General features: G+C 36.2%; 1 protein-coding gene across 3 annotated transcripts in view; it reads left to right on the top strand.

Moving 5' to 3' along the window:
- The window catches only part of LOC149571065 (granule-bound starch synthase 2, chloroplastic/amyloplastic-like), a 202631-nt gene that overhangs the window by 21829 nt on the left and 159606 nt on the right, over positions 1-21196 (top strand). The window lies entirely within an intron of this gene.

The raw sequence follows: 21196 nt of genomic DNA on the forward strand, positions 1-21196 counted from the left end.
GGTTCATACTTTTGACGTCTTAGTGATTCTAACTCCTCGTGCAAAGTTAGCCTGAACCCCTTTCATGCATATGCTTAGCTTCTATCAATCGTATACATTGTTCTTTATGATGGCATATGCGATGATATGAAAATCTTTGGCATAACCCTTGAAGATTGCACCAGTTCACACTTAGTTGTAGTATAACTTGGCGAAGCGGAATTCAGTAAATTGAGGAATTTGTTCACTAGAATACTATTTGTTGTTATCACTCCCCTTAGGATTAGAATAGAGTTCCTGAATCCTATCCTATTGAATTTTTGCATATTTTGTGAAAACTCCAAAAAAAGCACTTCATTGGAAAACCTTAGGATAGCTCCCACATCCAGTATGGCTTGAAATGAATCTAAATAAACACGTAAGGCCCCTTGTGATCATCAGCAAATCACATCAACCACCGATCTTATCCATAGTCAAAACCTGGCATTAAAGGAACTTTGAAGTCATTGTATGATCTTCTAGCAATTTTAGCATACACAAGACTCTATTCAAGAGAGGATAAGATATTTTGGTATTTTGTTCTACTGTTTGGTGAGTCATAAAACACACATCAACAGAACCCAGTAATAGTATAGTTGAAAATGCCAGAGCCTATGCAAGCCTTGAACCTGAAATCAGGGAACTTATAACATTTGCAGAATTTTGTAAAGGTCAAAAACACGAAGCCCCGAAAAGAACAGGGAGATATATTAACAAAGATTTGAAAGACAAAGTGAACAAAATGATATTGCCCAACTTTGATGGATCAAGAAAAATGACAGCCCATGCTTGGCTCCAAAAACTAAACTTCTACTTTACACTTAGTCCGATGACTAAAGAAGATGCCCTTCAATTTTTCATTCTGCATTTAGAAGGGATAGCTCATGAATGGTGGCACAATGGACTTCTTTCCCTAGGCCATCAACATGTAACCTCATACCAAGAATTTTTTGAGAAACTCATTAAACGTTTTGATCAAATTGAACTTGAATGGTATTTTAAGGAACTAGCTCATCTAAGACAGCATGGAACAGTTAAAGAATATGCAAATGAGTTTCAAAAACTTTCAGTTATGGTCCCTGACATATCCCAACGAAGACTTTCTTACCTTTTCATTGAGGGTCTAAAAGATTCTATTAAAAATATAGTAAACCCCTTGGAGCTGCAAATAGTAGAGGAAGCCATTCAAAAGGCTCGAAAGGTAGAATTAAATGTGTCAAAAGAAAGATCCAAAACTTACACCTCAAAAAATCAAAATAAGAATGAAGGACAAAGGAAAGAAAATAGGAAAAAGCCATGCTATTTTTGTAAAGAACTTTGGAATCCAGGGCACCAATGTCAAGGGAAAGAAGCAATTGGGAAAAGAGAGAAATTATCAAAAAAGGGTTTGTGTTTCAAATGTAAAGAACCTTGGGCATGGGACCACCAATGTAAGAAAGGACAACTTCATAGGATAGAAGAGGGAGTACTGATGAAGGGCCAAACAAAAGACAAAAGACGGATGAGAATGAGCATGGAACACTAGCAGTGGTCACCCAAGAAGGAGGAAAGAGACCATTCCGCATCAAAGGAACATTAAAAGGGCAAAGAGTAATCGCATTAATTGATTCTGGGGCATCCCATAATTTCATTAGCAAAGACCTCATAACAAAAAGAAGACTGAAAACTCAAAAATTGAAAGGCTTCAAGGTAGTAATGGGCAACGAAACCATTGATCAATGCACGGAGATCATTCCACAACTACAGATTACTCTAAATAACCACACCATTATAGAAGATTTCTTTGTGGTGAAATTACAGAATGATATTATTCTAGGAATGCCTTAGATTGACTCCCTAGGTCGCTTCACCATTGATAATCCTAATTTGGAGGTATGCTTCAAGCATGAAGGGAAAGATATAGTATTAAAAGGATTACCAGACGGGTCTTCTAGAATTGTATCTTGCAATAGGATTGAACGTATCCTCAGACATAATCAAGGAGAATGGATAGCCGAATGTTTAGTTCTTGATAAATCACCTAATATTACACATAAAATACATATTGATATACGTCCCATTCTAGAAAAACACCAAAAAGTCTTTGAAGAAATCCCTCCAAGCTTACCCCCCAAATGGGGATTTGAACATTCTATTAAATTAGAAGGAGCTAAACCAGTTATAACTACCCCTTACAGGCATCCCCATAAATATAAAGAAGAGATTGAAAAAACTATCAAAGAATTGTTGGAAATGGGACACATCCAAACAAGCTGTAGCCCATTCGCTTCTTCAGTGATGCTCGTCAAAAAAGAAAGATAGAACAATGAGGATGTGCATCGACTATAGAGCTCTAAATAAGAAAACAATTAAAAATAGGTATCCAATTCCAAGGATTGATGAATTACATGGTGCATGATATTTCTGGAAAATTGATCTAAGGTTAGGATATCATCAAATTAGAATGAGAAAAGAAGATGTTCCCAAAACAGCTTTCAGATGCCATTATGGACATTTTGAATTTTTGGTACTTCCCTTTGGTCTTACAAACGCTCCCACTACCTTCCAATCATGCATGAATCACATTTTTAGACAGCAATTAAGGAAGTTTCTCCTTATATTTTTCGATGACATACTCATTTATAGCAAAACATGGGAAGAACATTTGCAACACATTCAAGAAGTCCTAAATATTTTAGAGACAGAGTCATTATATGCCAAATTTTCCAAATGTGAGTTCGGCTTAGAGGAGATTCTTTACTTAGGGCACAAGATCAATGCAGAAGGAGTAAGTGTTGATGAAGAAAAAATCAAAGTTATTAAAGAATGGCCAAGACCCAAAAACCTTACCCAACTTAGAGGATTTATTGGTCTATGCAGCTATTATAGACGATTTGTAAAAGGTTTCTCTAAGATTGCTTCCCCCCTTAAGATTTAACTAGGAAGGTTGCTTTTGCATGGAATGAAAAAGCACAACAAGCATTTGATGAACTAAAAATAATTATGAGCTCTTATCTAGTCTTAGCCATACCAGACTTTGCCATACCTTTTGAGCTGCAATGTGATGCGTCAGGAGATGGGATTGGAGCAATTCTTATGCAAAAGAAACACCCCATAGCATTTGAGAGTTGCAAACTCTTAGAGTCAGAAAAGTGCTACTCTATATATGATAAAGAAATGTTAGCTATCATGCATGCTCTAGCCAAGTTTCGACAATACCTAGTTTGTGGTAAATTCATTGTGAAAACACACCATAACAGCTTGCGTTTCTTCCTAAGTCAGAAGGATCTTAATGATCGACAACAGAAATGGGTAAGTCGGATACAAGCATATGATTTTGACATAGCGTACGTAAAAGGGACAAATAATGGAGTTGCTGATGCATTATCTAGACACGCTCACCTCAAGATGATAACTTGCATTTCAGAAAATTGGAAAGAGGACATTATTGCTGAATATGCAAAAGACCCTGAAGCTAGTATGATATTAGAGGGGAACATTCCACATGAAGATTTCAAAGTACACAATGATATCATATTATACAAAGGAAGAGTGTTTCTTACCCCTAGATCGAAAATGAAGGAAACCATCTTGAAGGAATACCATAATAATCCAATGGCGGGCCACCAAGGTTATTTCAAAACATATAAACAAATAAGAGAAAAGTTTTCATGGAAAGGATTGAAGAAAGATGTCCAAAGGCATGTATAGAAATGTATGACATGTCAACGAAATAAGGCTGAACAAATACCACCAGCAGGACTCCTACAACCCTTACCCATTCCTAAATAGAAGTGGGAAGTCATTTCCATGGATTTCATAACAGGTTTACCCATGGTACAGGGGAAGAACAGTGTTTATGTAGTTGTTGATTGACTCACCAAATATGCCCATTTCTTTCTAGTCTCCACAGAGTCAATAGCACATCAGATAGCTGAACTATTCTTCAAAGAAGTATTCAAACTACATGGACTCCCACGAAGTATAATCAGTGATACAGACAACAAATTCATCAGTCAATTTTGGTAGAAATTTTTAAGCTATCCCGAACGAGTCTAACCCCTAGCACAAGAGTTTGTTCAACAAAGTATTGATATTCTAAAAACTCTTAAAGAAAATATTCAGCAGGCCCAAAATCAGCAAAAGATCTATGCCGATCAGAGGCGCACTGAAAGAACTTTTGAAGAGGGAGACTTGGTATTCCTAAGACTACAACCGTATAAACAAACCTCAATAAAAAGGAATGGAGCTGAAAAACTAAAACCCCGATTTTATGGACCATATAAGATATTAAGGAAAATTGGAGAAGTGGCATACGAATAACAACTCCTTGAAGAAAGTAAGATCCACAATGTTTTTCACGTCTCCCTACTCAAAAAAGTATTGGGAAAACAAATAGAGCCATGTGCAGAATTACCCCCCTAAATGATGAGGGACATCTAGTCTTAAATCCTGAAGTCATTTTGGATACCCAACAAAGGAAATTGAGGAATAGAACCATCACAAAATACTTAATCAAATGGAGGAATCTACCCAATGAAGACGCCACCTGGGAAAGAGAAGACACTATTAAATTGCTCGAGGACAAGCAAAATCAAGCGGGGGAGACTGTGATAACCCCTGACTGCTAAGCCAGGAGCTTTACATGTAAAATTATATTTCATTATTAATGTAGTAAATTCAATTTTTTAAATTTATTTCAAGATGAAATTATATGTTTTTTTTTAATAAAATTAATTATTTCAATAAAAGTATCATTATTGACTTTAATTAATTCATAATTATTATTAAAATCTCAAGACCAAGATTATTAATAATCTGTAGGACAATCACAATAATAAAATAATAAATAAATGATAAATATCTATATTTATAATTGTAATTACATTTAAATAATAAGATTAAATTGTAAAATACTCAACAATATTATTATTATTGAAATTACATAATAAAATCAAAGTATAACACAATCAACAAATAATATACATAACATAGGCGAATAAGGGAGGAACGAAAGTTAACTAAATTGATTAATTAATCGATTTAATTACAAACCTATCAAAAGTCACAATTGCTGGACGCGCTCAGGAAACATATAAGATTCACAATCGTGCGGAATAGGAAGCATCGAACCAGGGAGGAAGTGGAAGGAATTAAGGAGCAGCCGACAGAAAGCGTCATTGCCAGACCTGTCATAAAAACGACTCACTCCAGAATTTTGAGTGTAGGTACAACCACAGAAAGCACCATTATTACAGTCGGAAAGCATCATTATTGTTGAACGTGGAAAATCACCACAACATTGCTAAGAACTCACAAGGAACATTATACAAAGAAATAGAATATATACAAGGTTCCCAGTATCCGCAGTGTATCCGACTAGGGCCAGTTACAGCATCCGCAGAACAGACTATAACATTATTTATATACACAAAGTAAGAAACAGTACAGGCATAGTATAGCAGGAGTCTTAAGACAAAGATAAAGTCTTTCCAGTGAGACAAAAAGGAAGACCCTGCTAAAGATCAATATTCCAAACTCTTGTTTTTATCAGCAGCAAAGGGGAAGCAAGTTCATTATTATTCCATTGATAATTTAAGACAGAGGATTGAATACCTCTGAAGGGCTTCAATAAGATATTCAATAGAGAATATTAAACTGAAGCAAGGCAAAGATTGAACACCTTTGAAGGTCAGTATACTGAAAGGATTAATTCACATGCATATGAGAGGATGGATACACCATCAAGGTTATCCGTAAGGCCTAGATTGCGAAAGCTTCTAGGAAGGATGGATGTCTCGAGAACGATCATCCATAAGACTTGAAGAGGGGTCAATGTGTGGAATGACGATACTTAGTGGAGAAATAGTCACAAATGGCTAAAACTCCCCCAAGAATTAAGCATAAGATCACAACCCATCTTTAAGAAAGGAAATAGTTAGATTAGAACATTAAGTTATTTGTTTAATAGTATTTCTTTGATTAATTAAACCCATGAAGTTACTAACAATCTTGCAGGTGCAGAATCAGGAAATAGGAAAATCAATCCATAATCAAGGAAACATTACAGGGTGTAGAGGGTAAGGAGGTTTTGAATGTTCAACTGGTTAGTAATGATGTCAAACAACTGATTTTCAAAGCCATAGCTGATATTGCATATAAACAAGACCCCTTTGGTGCATTATCCATGATACAATCGAAATTTTTAATGGTTCGAGATGTCAAAAAATGTTACAACTGTAAGATTGGGAGTATTGGAGACATGGAGATTAGACAAGCATATGATAGACTATGTGAAAACGGTGAATTAAGGGAAGAGTTCAAAATTGTAGAGAAGAAAGGGTTAACTCGTGCCCTAGATTTCCCAAATGTTTTCAAAACCGAATGGATTAGGATTGTATTGAGCAGAATTCATGATAGTTCACTTTGGTTAGACAATGGGCCAATTAAAATCACCAAAAGAATAATCCATAGGGTAATAGGGTATCCAACCCTAGATTGGCCTAAGACTTTAAGAAGCGATTCAAAGGATGTTATTGAGAAGAACACAGGGGCTATGTGGAATAAGAGAGGAATGACTATTGACACCATCACAGATCCATTGATATAATTTGCAGTAAGGGTAATTGCACACAAGTTTTACCAATCAAGTAGATTGAACAATGTGCCCTGTATTGCAGTAGATGTGGGTTACAAGATTGTCAAGAAGTATCATATATATGATCTTGCCGAGCTACAACTACAGTAGTTGATTGTAAACCTAGGAGCAATAAAGAAAACAAAGAGTGCTCAGTGCAAATTTGGTTCTATTTTGATATGTATTTTCTTTTATGTTCAAAACACATTTCTCATATTTGGCACTATGGCATGGAAAACAAACAGGTCAGTGGCAGTACAGATAGGTGAGTTCATTGAACAATTGGGTGAAAATTTTGAATCTGTAATAACCAGTTACTTTGAGGACTTTAAGCAATCTATGAAGAAAAGATTGAGGATTCCAGTGTCATTAGTGGAAAAGCATTATGATGATGTCTGTTTCCTAGTTGATACTGATTATACTTTTGTTCAAGCAACAATTCCAAGGGTAAGATGGCCAAGGCCATTAGGATATGAAATAAATCTAGATGAGGCCTCTGTAGCAATAATTGCATTACTTGCTGAAGATATAGATAAAGATGCCAAAGCATTTGGTAATTATAAAATGGCCAAATCTAAGATCATTATGGAACTAAAGATTGCCTCATTCATAAAGAAGTAAGGAGAAGTTGGTGAAGAAGTTGAAAGCAACATTTGGTGAAGGTGCCGAGCAAGAAGAGGATGAAGAGGAAGAAGACACCTAGATCCAAGCACCACTTGCATTAACACAAGGAATGGGAGAAGATCAGCAAGAGGAAGAGACAGAAATTACAGAAGGTGTCAAGGGAGAAGAAGCCAGGGAAGCACCTACTCCTACTGATCAAAAGAAGAGAAAGGCTAAGGCTCAACCAATGACAAGAACCAAGAAGATTGCTAAATCAAGCCAGCCCAAACCTACAACACCTACCACAAGGGCTAGTGCACGTGTCACTGTACAAAAGGCAAAAGAAAAGATTCAACCTACAGAGCAGGAAGGAGCAAAGAAAAGATCAAGGAGAAAACACATTGCTCAAGCTGAATCTGATGAGGAAAGAACAGAATCAGATGACAATAGCCAATTCCAAGTGGTGAGTCACAATCTAGCTTCAGATTTAGACAACCTATGTGAGAATATTAGTAATAATGCAGATTTGTCAGGATTTTCTCATATTGATTTTGATAACATTGGAAAAATTGAGAAGAATCAAGTGGCAAATTTTAAGAAAGCCCCACTAAAAATTGCCAACTCAATGCCTAAAAGTTTTTATGAAAGAGTTGAGCAAAAATGACATTATTTTTCGAACTTAGAAAGACAAATAAGGGATACATCACTTGCACAAGTTATGCCTGAACTCAGTAAGGCACAAATTGCTAAGGCTATGAAGAAATATGCAGTTAGATTTGTTCCAAAATATAGAGCCTTCAGCATATTGCAAAACAATATTGAAGATGTTGTGAAGAAGTCCACATAGATGTGGAAGGTCACATATGGATTAGCTACAGTGAAAGCAGGTGAACATGAACCTATAGAGGTTAAAGATGATGAAGAAGATGACAACAATGAAGGGACAGTTGAGGGAGGTACGGAAATGAATATAGATGACAAGGCAACAACTGAGGTAGAGTAGCAACAAGAACAGAGTGTACAAGATACACAACTGCTAGCTGGCAGCCCTCAACAAACAACAAGTGTAAATACTAAAATAGTAACAGTAAAGGATGTTTCCGATCTCATTGCTCAGAACATCAACCCCCTAACAGAGGAAGATCTGAAAAAGATACTTGATCAATCTACACTGTAGACAAAATTGTATGATAATCCTGTATTAGTGAGTGTAGATGAAATACAGAAAATAGTGACTGACACTACAAGGGAAGAGGTGAATACACAAGAACCACCTATCATTACCCCTCAAGTCACAAATGTACAACCTCTAGACAAAATACCAGAAATTACATCATAAAAGGTTGATACATTTGAAGCAAATAAAGTGGAAATTCAAGCCACTACTGATACACAAAGTCAAACAGATCAAAAAGTTTCATCTGCACCTCCAACACAAGTACAAGGTGCAATTCAAGGCATTGTGGAAGCTAAGGACAAGCCTGAAGAGACTGAGTTGACACCCAAGCTGAAGGAGCAAGCAACCATTCAAGCCCTGGTAACTTTACCAAAATGTGGCACTCCTTCCAGTCACACTCTTTAGAAGTCGAGCACAGATGCAACACCATTGCAAATTTCAGCGCAGAGTCCAAGTACATCAAAGGCATAAGAGGTAATACAATACGGAGATGTAAGCCTGGATGAAGAGACTGTGTTACGAAAGTATGATTATGACACAATGACAATTGAGCAGATGGGTATACTACAAGAAGCCCTAGCTAGAAAGAAGCATCAAGAACTGCTTAGAAGGGAGCATAGGCAAAAGCAAGCATTGCTGGATATCAAGGACATCTTTCTAGATGCATTCAGTCTGCCTACTCCAGATGAGACAAAGCCACTCATTGAACAATTGACAAATATAGTGGAAAAGCTAAGTGATGCAGACCTTGATACAAATGTAAAATTATTAGAATGGTCCGAAAAGAAATTTCAAAGCAAAGTGAATAAGAAAATATCAGGTGACATAGCACTTACACAAGTTGCATTGGCAACTAAGATAGAAAGTGTGAAGAAGGTACTTGAGAACATTTTCTCATTGTACACAAAACTGTGTAACCCCACACTTTTCACACAAGAGACAAGGAATCACATCCTGAGCTTGGAGAGTAATATGCAATCATCAGGAGCTAAATTGCCCATGACTCCAACTCAAAGTGAAAAACATTTAAGAGCTTTATTGCAAACATAGAGTCAGTTAGCAGCATTATCTGCAGAAGAAACCAACATAAGGGCCAAATTGATCAGCATACAAACCACTTTGACTCCTCACATGGAGATTTTGCACAAGGAGTTAGGCTACGCAGAAAATCTTATGAAGAAAGACCCCAATCTTTCTACATTAGACAGTAGACTACCTAGTCCACCTTGCTGTTGAGTTGGTTATCCAAATTAAGTCTTTGGATGTAGTATGTGAAAAGTGGGATGCAACTCTTAAGATTATACTAGAGGTCCATATATCCTTCTTGGACAAACACACTATCAATGTATAGCCCATTGACATAAGTGTCAAAAAGGGGGAGATAAAAAAGGGGGAGAAAAGAAGAAGGGGGAGATAGTAAAAGGGAGAGAAACGAAGCAAGCAAAGAACAACATAGACAACATGCAATCAAAGAGTATTAATTGAAGCATATCTACTCAACAGGAGTACATAATTTTTTAGCACAGAACCATACCTATCAACTCAGGGGGAGATATCAATTTTGAGGTATAAGTTGTTAAAATTTTTTAATATTTTGAAATTTTGTACTGTAGCCGAATAAGAGATATGTTATGCTCGTAAGATTAAAGATATTAATGCATGACCAAGTGTTTTTGACACTCATGTCAAAGGGAGAGATTGTTGATCTCAAATTGGTTTTGACAAGTGAGTGTCTATACACTTAAGTTATTTACTTAGTTCATGCCGAGTACAACATGTATAAGATAGTGCATGCCGAGTCTACAGTGAGTGCCGAGTAGACTGTGTATGCTGAGTGATTTGGGAGCCAAGTCATTCAGATGCCAAGTCATAGTATAGAAATCAGTATATGTCGAGCATCAGAGACTTCAGATGCCGAGTAGCACAGTTTTGACATAGTTGTTTGTAATGGCACAAACTACTATGTAAACCATTTTTGAGCCGACTTAAAGATTGAATTACGATGTTTTGTGATAAGGACGAATCTTAAGTTGGAATCCCTATGAATTACATGCATTCAATCAGGTAAAGGGAAGGTTTAAGCGGCAAAATGGATGAATCACAACCATTGATTCATACCTAACCCTAAGTCACCTAAGTCTTCTTAAGGAGGACAAACCCTAAACTTCATATTTGCGTGGAAGGAGCGAAGAGAGAAGTTTTGCATGTGCAAACAGAGCATTTATGGTGGCTAAGGAATTGTGAAGTGAAATTGCATTGCAAAATCAGTTGAAGGAGAACAGAGGAAGGGAATAGTATACAATAGAGAGACATTTGATCAAGAAGGATCAAGAATACATCAGTTTAGAGGTGATCCGTCATCAAACAACAGAGTGCTAACCGTAGGATCAATACTGAGTCATTCTAACAGGCGAATCAGTTAAATCTCTTAACAGAGTAGTCCTAACAGGCTATATTGAAATCCTCTAACAAGGTGCTTACTTCATTGTGAGTTAAAGTCCATTAACAAGGCACACTTCTAACAGGGTGTTGAAATCCTTTAGTAGGGTGAGACTTAAAAGTCCTTGTAATCCTTTAATAGGGCAAACCTTTCATAGGGTAGATCATGTTTCATGATCAAACATTTTAACCTTCATTTGATACACTTTATTACTGCAATAGTGAAGATTTGTGGGTGTCATCCCCCACCCCAATTTTACCTTTTCATTGGAGGGTTTCTGGGTAATCATATCTGGTGTCATATATGTGTGAATGCTTACTTGTTTACATGATTTAGATGTATATGCTTTACATGGTATTTCAGTTTACTTATTGAATATATGAGATGGATGTGTGGTGAATGTTTTATGAGTTAAAGTTTAAACTACTGATTCACCCCACCTAAGAAGTTTACCTTTCCTATTTCCTATTGTAATTCCAACAATATATATATATATATATATATATATATGACTATAATTCGTTATTATATTAAGTATCAAATTAACAAATAGACATGTCCCTTGAAGGGACATGTCTCTTCATGACTTATGGTTAATATAAATAGCAAAGAGAGCTGACTTTGGAAAACACATACCAAATATTATGGCAGTGCTATTACATTTGTAGAAATCTTGAAAATTCCAACATGGTATCAGAGCCTAGTTGCAAATGTAGAAAAGATATTATAATCAGCAAACAATATCCAAAGACTACACTGGAATTGACAATACAAAGTTATAGAATACATTGATCAATATATATTCGAACAATCTATAAATTAGAGTCCGACTAGAATAACACCATTGAGGCTTACTTGATTATCCAATCTGAATTCTTCAAGATTATTTGCATTGCTTGGATTCAATGACATCAAGGACGATGTGACTGCAAGACTTTGATATTCAGGTTTCGTCATCATGAATGCAAGACTTTGATATGCAGTTGAAACCTTGGGAAGATATTGTGCTTGCAATGTAATTTAGGTGCTGACAGTTTAGTCCCTCCATGACCATGGGCTCAAGATGGGAAACTAGATTAACACGCGCTAACTTTACCCCTCCACCTCTTTCTTCATCTACGATCCATCGGGATTTTGTCGCTAGACAGACAGACGCCACTAGCCAAGAGAAAATGCAGAGCAATGCAAGAAAATTTACAAATATTTTCAAATTCATTGCAATTTGTTGCAATGCTCGAACCAACGACCTGATGAAAATTGTAAAAGAGGATTTGTATATAAATTGTGCGAGGGTGATGAATAATCTCCCTTTACTGTAGTTTGAAATCAAATTTTAGTCTTAATATGGTGATGAAATATAACACGTTAAAGGTGCACCAGAATTCCTTCAATTATATTACCCAAGGTTGAAGACAAGTCCGTTCCATCTTTCCTGTGAAGTGCTTCTGAAGTTCGTTAGTGTAAGTTGGAATGTCGTGATGTGTATCCATTTTTGGTGTGCCCAAGGAGCTCTTGACAATGAAACAAGAAGCATATATTCTGCAGTACATCTCAATTGGACCATATCACCACTGCAGATCCAAATTGTTCAATTGAGAAATATAAAGTGGCTGCTGCACAAAGATTTCAGAAGACGCTAATTTGGATTCCAACTTCAACATTGTCATTTGAGTAATATCTGAATCCATTGGAAACCTTAGTCGTGTGTAAATTCAGTCTAAATGATGCTTACTAAGAAAGGAGAAGCAGACAACATGGTTATTCTCCAGCAACTAAGAGATATTGGCAATGCTCTTGGCAAAAGTATTTCGAGGGCACAAACTTTATAATCTGTTGACATAAATGCTCCAATCAAGAACCTTCATTGTTTCCCAATAAATCCTTCAATACAAGAATTTAATAGAACAATAAGCTAACTTAATAAGTTACTAGATGGAGATTATTTCCATCAGTCCACTAACATAGTTTAAAATGTTTTTAATTAACTCAACCCGTTGGCTGCCTAATTTGACAATCTCGTGAGCAGGTGGAAGTTGAGTTATCTGCCGATAGCAAGGATGTGGCAAGGTTGCCTCAAATAATAATCTCAGGTGTTCATATGAAGGAAGAATATGTCCTTCCATCAAGCCTACATTTTCATGCCTATTGCCGTTATCCATGGCTGGAAGGGGACAAATCTTGTCCAATTTGTAGAACTCAATTGCACATATCCAAAACTAATTTGCTAGCTGGGTTAATTTCCATGGACACTTCACTCGTGCGTGGATGGAAAATATGCAAGTACTACTTCTGCTCAAGCATAAGTGCACCATCAAGAACTGAAGTTTTCATGTACATAGTCAGGCTAGACTTGTGTTGTGGCTTATGGCTGAGGTTTATTTGATTGGAGCTAACATTCAAGAAATTATTGGTAGCGCAATTACTCTAAGCATTTTATACAATCGACATCTGCCGCTCTGGGGGTTCATTCTGATTACTACACTCAACTATATTATATTATTCTTGATAACTACACAATAAGGGTGAGAACACAAGAAGACAGTCTTTCAAAGCACAACATCAAGATTGATTGAAAGAAAATTGATCGTGAGTGGCCTCCAAAGGACCTTAATTACATGATCAAGCTTGTTTGTTCATGCTTCCATCCGGTGACAGATCGTGATAGGAGATTGTTAGCTAGAGCATCGTCTTTAGCTTCAAGAGGATGATGCTCAGTGGGTCTTTCTAGTCAGTATGGATTGACATCATGGAATAGAGCTTTGTTACTTGATAAGTGATGTAGATTATGTCTAGTGGCCCTCTCTAAAACTTGCCCTCATATTCTAATTCCTTTTCTGAATTGTCTCAACTGGTCATTCCAAGGAAAATCAGCTATTGAAGTTAATAGTCAGCAAATAACATTGTATTTGGGCAACATTTGGCAACTGTGTTTGTTGGATCGAATAAGGAATTTAGCAATATATTTCTTTGCAGATTGGTTCTTAGCCCAAGCACAAATCTTTAACTTCAATCATGGATATTCTGTACATTGTATAGAATCAACGATTGGTGTTACTATTAGGGTTTCTGGAGTGAAAAAATATGATTGAAAGTGCCTTGGTCTGAGTGCATGGAGCATTCACAATGGGATGTGAGAACAATTTTGGAGCAACTTGTATCAAAGATGTGTAGATAAGTATTCATTAGCTTAAAGTATTACATTTATCTAATCACTATATTCTCTCTTAATTGTATTTCCATATGTACTATAAGAGTTATTTACCTTGACCTTGTCCCTTGTCTTTGAGGATGTTCTTGTAGAAAACAAAAAGAATGGTACATTAGGCATGCTACCTTATATGAGTACCCTTCTATAACAAGAGGGAGTTTGGCACATCCATTAGAGAGGGAGTAGGTAGTTGATATTTTTTAGTTTGCTTCCTAAAATCTTGGTCATATTGGTTCAGAAGGAGTAGACTATGCTGAGATGATTTCTCTACTAATTAGAAAATTGTAGTAGTTAAATGAACAATGATTCATGGGATGAAGTTTCATGTGAACCAAGGATATCTAGACTATAACATTCCTGGATAGATGGATATTTATTGAACTAGGGAGCATAACAGTTCATTAGAGGCAACCTTGGACAAAGGAGGGAGTAGGTAGAGGATATGTTTCAGATTTAGAGGGAGTTTTGATACCTTATTGGAAATAACCTTGAGAAGGAGGTCAAAAGGTTAGTGTTTTTTCGCGAAGAAGTTTTAAGTGAAATCCCTTGTAATACATTCTTCTCTATGAGAGATAAGTTTAAGGTGAAAACCTTTTTCTCTAATATGATTCATGGTGGATGTCATGACAACACCACATGATAGATATCCATGGCAACTTCATGTGTGTATGGGCTTGCCCCCTATGTACATCATGAGGAAGTGACAACTTCAAATGATTATCACTTGTATTTGCAAAAGTTATTGGAAGGTGACGATCTACAATAACTTCAATCATGATATACTTTTTATGTAAATATTGAAATAGATTACAATAGATTATATCTTGTAAATCAACAACTAAGTGTTAGATGTCATTCACTTGACGGTCTATGAGTTATTTGTATAGAGATATGATAGGTATTTGGTGAATGTCATGTAAAAGGCCATTAACTTATTGAGTACTTGGTGAATATCATGTGTTGATATTCTGATAGGCCGATAATCAGATATTATATATATATCAAAACTTATTGAATACTTGGTGAGTATCACGTGTTGATATTTTGATAGGCTAATAGTCAGAGATCAGATGAGATATCAAACCTCATTGAGTACTTGGTGAATATCATGTGTTGATATTTTGATAGGCCAATACTTAGAGTACTAGGTGAATATATATAAATAATTCGCTATTATATGAATTATCAAATTAACAAATAGACATGTCCCTTGAAGGGACATGTCTCTTCATGACTTATGCTTAATATAAATATGAGAGAGAGCTGCCTTTAGAAAACACATACCAAATATTATGGCAGTGCTATTACATTTGTAGCAATCCCGGAAAGTCCAACAATTCTAGCATCTTTGTCTGATATAATCTTTTTTGGAACTCCATGAAGTTTGAAATTTTCCTTTACAGATTTATGGCCAATTTTTGGTGTCCCATTGATTAAATTTCCTTGAATAAAATCCATGCTAATTACTTGCCATTTCCATTTTGGGACTTCATTTGGGTGTGTTGAGTATGGAGCAGCATGGATTTCCTCAAAATCATTCTTTGGATTTCATAATCCTTAGGTGTATACATTCTTCCCTTATAGCTTAAGAGTCAATTTGTTTCCAAGTAGTAACTTTCATATCTGATGTCATAAGGATATATTCGGAGGGCTTGGCACACTTGATTATAGAAATCATCTCTTGGTAGACATTGAAGTATTTGCTCCTTAAGTCCGATATTTATTGTTATTGTGGCCGAGATATGTCTTCGCCTACTCAAGGCATCAACTACTTAATTTCCTTCGCTTTGATATAGTTGATCTCAAAATCATAGTTTGCTAAGAATTCCAACCACCTTCTTTGACGAGTATTAAGATTGGGTTGAGTGAACATGTAATTCAATCTGTGATGATTTGATTTGAGTTCAAATGGTTTCCCAATCAAGTAGTGTCTCCACATTTGAAGAGCGTGAATGTTTGTTGCTAATTCTAAATCATGGGGTGCATAATTCTGCTCATAATTCTTTAACTTCCTGGACTCATGTAATAACTCGGTCCTCCTGCATCAAAAGGTCCACCAATCCTTCTCCTGATGTGTCGATAATGACCAAAAAGTGACCCTTAGGATCTGGTACTTTGAGTATCGGTGCAGTAGTGAGTTTCTCCTTCAAATATTTGAAAGTTGCTTGACACTTTTCTGACCAAACAAACTTCTTCCCCTTCTACTACAAGTTAGTTATGGGATGTAGTATCTGAGAGAAGTCCCCAACGAATTTTGTGTAGAACACGAATAAACCCATGAAGCTTCAGACTTCTGACACATATTTAGGTATTGACCATTCTTTGATTGCCTTGATTTTGGCAGGATCCACTACAATTCCTTTTGCTGATATAATATGTCCTAGATATTGAATCTCTTTTTGATAGAAAGAGCTTTTAAACAATTTCTTATACAGCCTGTGCTCACGCAACCTCTGTAGAACTATCTCTAGGTGTTTTTGGCACTCCTCATTCCGAGCATAGATAAGGATACCATCAATGAATACCGACACAAACTTGTCTAAACAATCATGAAATACACTAGTCATAAGATTCATAAAGGTTGCAGGGGCATTGGTCAACCCAAAGGGCAGAACTGTGAATTCATAGTCAACATAACAGGTTCTAAAGGCTATTTTATGAATGCCTTCCTTGATCTTGAGTTGGTGATAACCCGATCTAAGAGCAATCTTAGAAAACACTGATGCTCCTCTCAACTGATCAAATAAATCATCAATCCAAGGAAGTGGGTATCTATTTTTGATGGTGACTTTGTTGAGCATTCTATAGTCTATGCAGAACCTCATGGTCCCATCCTTTTTCTTAACAAATAACACTAGGGCTCTCTAAGGAGAAACATCAGGGCATACAAGCTTCTTATACAATAATTCTTGTAACTGTACTTGCAACTACATCAGCTTTGTGGTAGTCATTTTGTATGCTGCTCTGGATATGGGTTCTGCTCTTGGTACCAAATCTATGGTAAAATCAAATATCCTAGAAGGGGGTAACCCAGGTAGTTCTTCTGGAAACACATCTTGATAGTTCCTAAGATAAGGGTACTTTTCCGCAAAGGATTCCTTCATTCCTTCTCTAATTTCCCCTTCCTCTAGAATGTAATCATCTTGATAAATTTTTTCCTAATTCTCATTTAGATCTTCTATTTTTACTGCATAGATCTCACACCCTTTTTTCTACATCTCTTAAGTTGCATGGTTGGTATTTGATGCGTTTTCACTTCATGTAGTATTCCTTGAATGTTCATAGGATTCCCTTGGTCATCTAGGCATTCTATTGTCTTGGCAAGACAATCCACTTTCACCTTATGTTTAGTAAGCCGATTGACCCCCATGATAATAAGTTTGGAAAGTCTACCTGAGCCTCAAAAGACATTGGTCTACTTGAGCCTTTGACTAATTTGCATACTCAATAGTCAAATCCAGTTCTTTTTGGAAATCTACTTAACAATTTTGGAGATATAAAACACTCAGTGGCTCTAGTATCAATTAATATTGAAATGGGGGTTCCATATATCATACTCGGGGTTTCTATGGGTCCCAATTGTTGCTCTGCTTGACGGTTGTCTAGTGCTCCATGAATCCTTTGCTAGAAAACGGTTTGTTGAAGTGGTAAGGGAGGACGCATTTGCTGGTTAGAGGTGCCCTTACTAGGACACTGATTGGCATAGTGGTCTCCGCCACAAACAAAACAACCTTTAGTTGGTCCCTTCTTTTCATTCCTTTTGTTGCCATTGCTATTGCTGGAATTTCCCTTGAAATTTTTACTATTATTCCCTTTGAAATTGTGTTCGTTGGTCTTAAAGTTGAAGCTCCTTTTGTGAGTCCCTGGTTTTGAACTAGATGAACTCCAGTCGGTCTTCCTCTTATTCTCATAGATGCAATCATCCTTCTTTACGATAGCCTTTTCGAGGGCCTCTAGTACATCTATGGCTCCCCCAATCCTGTTATTCAACCCCATGATAAATTTTCTAACCTTGAAATTCTCGTTTTGTTGGCAGGCAGGAACATACTTCAGCAGTCATGTGAATCTTTCCTAGTATCCATTCACGATCAGGTCCCCTTGCTTAAGGTTTTGGAAATCTAACACCTTCTGATTATATATGGATTAGGGTAACAATTGGTTCTTAAAGATAGCGACAAACTTAACCCAGGTGATGTTAGTGGTCTTAATATTTAATTCCCTCCTACTATTTTCCCACCATGTAGTAGCTTCCCTAGTAAGCTGGTAGATTCACCAAAATGCCTTTGAGGACTTGGAGAAGCTCTTGATGTCGAAATATTTCTCCATTTCAGTCAACCATGCCTCAACGACATTCCCAGACTCAGATCCTGAAAACTTACGGGGCTTGATCTTCTTAATTTTGATAAACAACTCACTAGCTATTTTCTTTTTCTTTTGATTTTTACACTGTGTTGGAGGGGGCCTTGTTGTCCACTATGGGCAGATGGTTCTGACTCGGCTCTAGGATGAGGTGAGGAGTGGGTGTCTTCATGCCCAAGTTGGGTTATTGAGTCATTCATTTTCTTCTCCATTTTGGTTTGGGTGTCAAGTAACTTGGACCAGTTAGTCCATAGAACCTTGAGAGTTAACCTCCCTGGATATCTCATTTTGCACATGGTGGTTGTTGTTTTCACTATTTGCCATATCGTTTGGTTAAGGTTCCTGAAATATAATTGGTTCATCCATCCATAACACATTTATATATATATGTTTACCATTTGAAAGAAAGAAGGAAAGACAATAACTGATTGCTTAGAATGACAAGGATGAGCAAGTGCACAATTCCATTAGTTCTCATCACTTTCTTCATTAATCTCAAATAAATAAGACAATGAGTTTCTGTTGCAATTGGAATTTCATTTATTTACAAAACTTCCCCACTGCTGTGAGTCCAATTTTTTTTCTAACATTACTCTTTAAGGAAATCGGACACCCTATCCTTGGGTATGTCGTCCGTTTCCTTCCTTGGGCTTATCTTGCCCTTACAAGGTACACGATATATCATAAGTGAGTTTGTTTAGCATTCCAAATTTGGATGAGTTTGTTTCTCATGATTGCCTTCCTGGAAGGAGTCCATCTAACTCTTTCCTTGATCCTAATTAAGGCATGGGCTAATGTCTCATCATCCCTGGGTATGGAGCAATACGAGTAATCAAATTTGGGCATATTCTTAATTAGAAAGAAATGAATAGTGTGACGAGGTTTCTTCCAAGTTGTCATTTGGGTTCTCATCTTGTTCCCATTTCAAACATTACATTTTAGTTCCCTAGTAAACAATGATGAGCTCAAGGTTCAATGTCGAATTTGGTGCTCTGATACTATATGTAACAACCATCTTTCCTAGCCTTGACTTTCTCTATAGTTGAACATTCAAAATAAACTAGCTACATATTCACATGCTTGGGATTAACAGTTATAGTAGATTAACATATTCTTGTGAAATGCCTTAACTAACAAATGATGATCTACTTCTTTTATTTAATTACAATAACAATTAGAACATAGGAAAGAGAGATCATTTACTAAATGAACATTTTAACTATTATTTCATAAAACTGAAAGAAATAGATGTAACTGCATCTATATTTATACACATATCTAGCTGAACTTGAAAACATGAATGGAAATGCAAGCACCCGTTAAATCACACTAGGCTAAGAATGTAGACCCTTTTTGTCATAAACCAAGCTACCATATAATGACAGTAATGTCATAGGAGAGATAACAATTGTGACCTAACAGAGCTGCGTTGCAAAAAGAATAAGATGGTTTCCCTTTGCTCCAAACTGTGAGCTTTAGAAATCTAATCTTTAATGGCCACTATTTGGTGCTTGTGTAGGATTAGCCTTTTTTTGCAAAACTTATATGAAATCGCAAACAAGGCAAGTAAAAAGGAGAGTGAATTCGTGTGAAGCTGCAAATTTCTTTTAAAATAGAATGATGATTGGCTCTTCATGTCTTGGATCGATCAATAAAGGGAGTTACGTGCATGGGATATACACAAGGTGGCAAGCATGAGTTATAATCTTGAATACAAAATGCAAGGGGCCCAAATGAGGAGGAATGAAATGTGGCCGATAGACTCCATGTATTAATTTAATTGTCCATAAGAAGAAAATAATAAATCCTTACCATGATTTGCTATAACAATACTTATATTATTTACATATGTTTGTAGTTGTTATTTACACATATATATGTACACGTTATATTTTAAATATATGCATTCTTACATATACGTTATATTTAAATATATGTATACATACATATACATATATGTAACATGTACAAATGTATGTGAATACTATGTGTATCATTATAATAAATCATGCCTGACATCACAGGAAGGATTATAAAGCATCCAAATTCTCAAATCCAAGGTAACAAATATTTCTACTTCGCTTATTATTCAAGTGAATATATATTTATGCATTTTAAAGATTTGACGACCTAGTTAGCTCATGGTGGACATTGGCATAATCTAGTTTGCCAAGTCAGCTTCCCTTGAACATGGTGGTTTAGATTCATACCTGTTGGCGCAGTGGCAGGTTGTTTTGCATGTGCCCTATTCCCTCTCTGCCAATGCCCCCCCCCCCCCCCTCGCCGCGATCCTGCAAGAGAAAATAATGTGGTGAAAGCATATTTCCACATCATACATATATAGTTTAGTTGTCGTAACTAATAATCATATAAACTAACCATTTCCAAATCATGAGATAGCATAACGATCGACCCATATCTTTAATTTTCATTTGAATATAATGAATAACTAAAAAACATTTCCATTTCACTTGAGAACAAAATAAGTAACTAATTTAATCAAACATAACCAATTTGCTTGAAGCCTTATCGGCTAAACAAAGTATTTTTAAGAATTGAAAATAGGGGATGTAACAGACATGCTACAAGCTTATGATTTACAAGTTCTCTCTTTGGTCTTGAATATCTTCTTGGATGTTTGGGTTCACATAACATTGCTTTTTGAGATCCTAGTTGGAACTATGGTGATCACTGTTTTTTGGTCATGTGTTATCACTTGTACTTCATTGTTTTTTGGAGATGACATGGCAGTTCCTTGATCTCTTTTCTTTGTTG

Source organism: Cupressus sempervirens, chromosome 2, assembly GCF_028749045.1.
Source record: "Cupressus sempervirens isolate cs-2001-9-10 chromosome 2, ASM2874904v1, whole genome shotgun sequence".
NCBI lineage: Eukaryota > Viridiplantae > Streptophyta > Pinopsida > Cupressales > Cupressaceae > Cupressus > Cupressus sempervirens.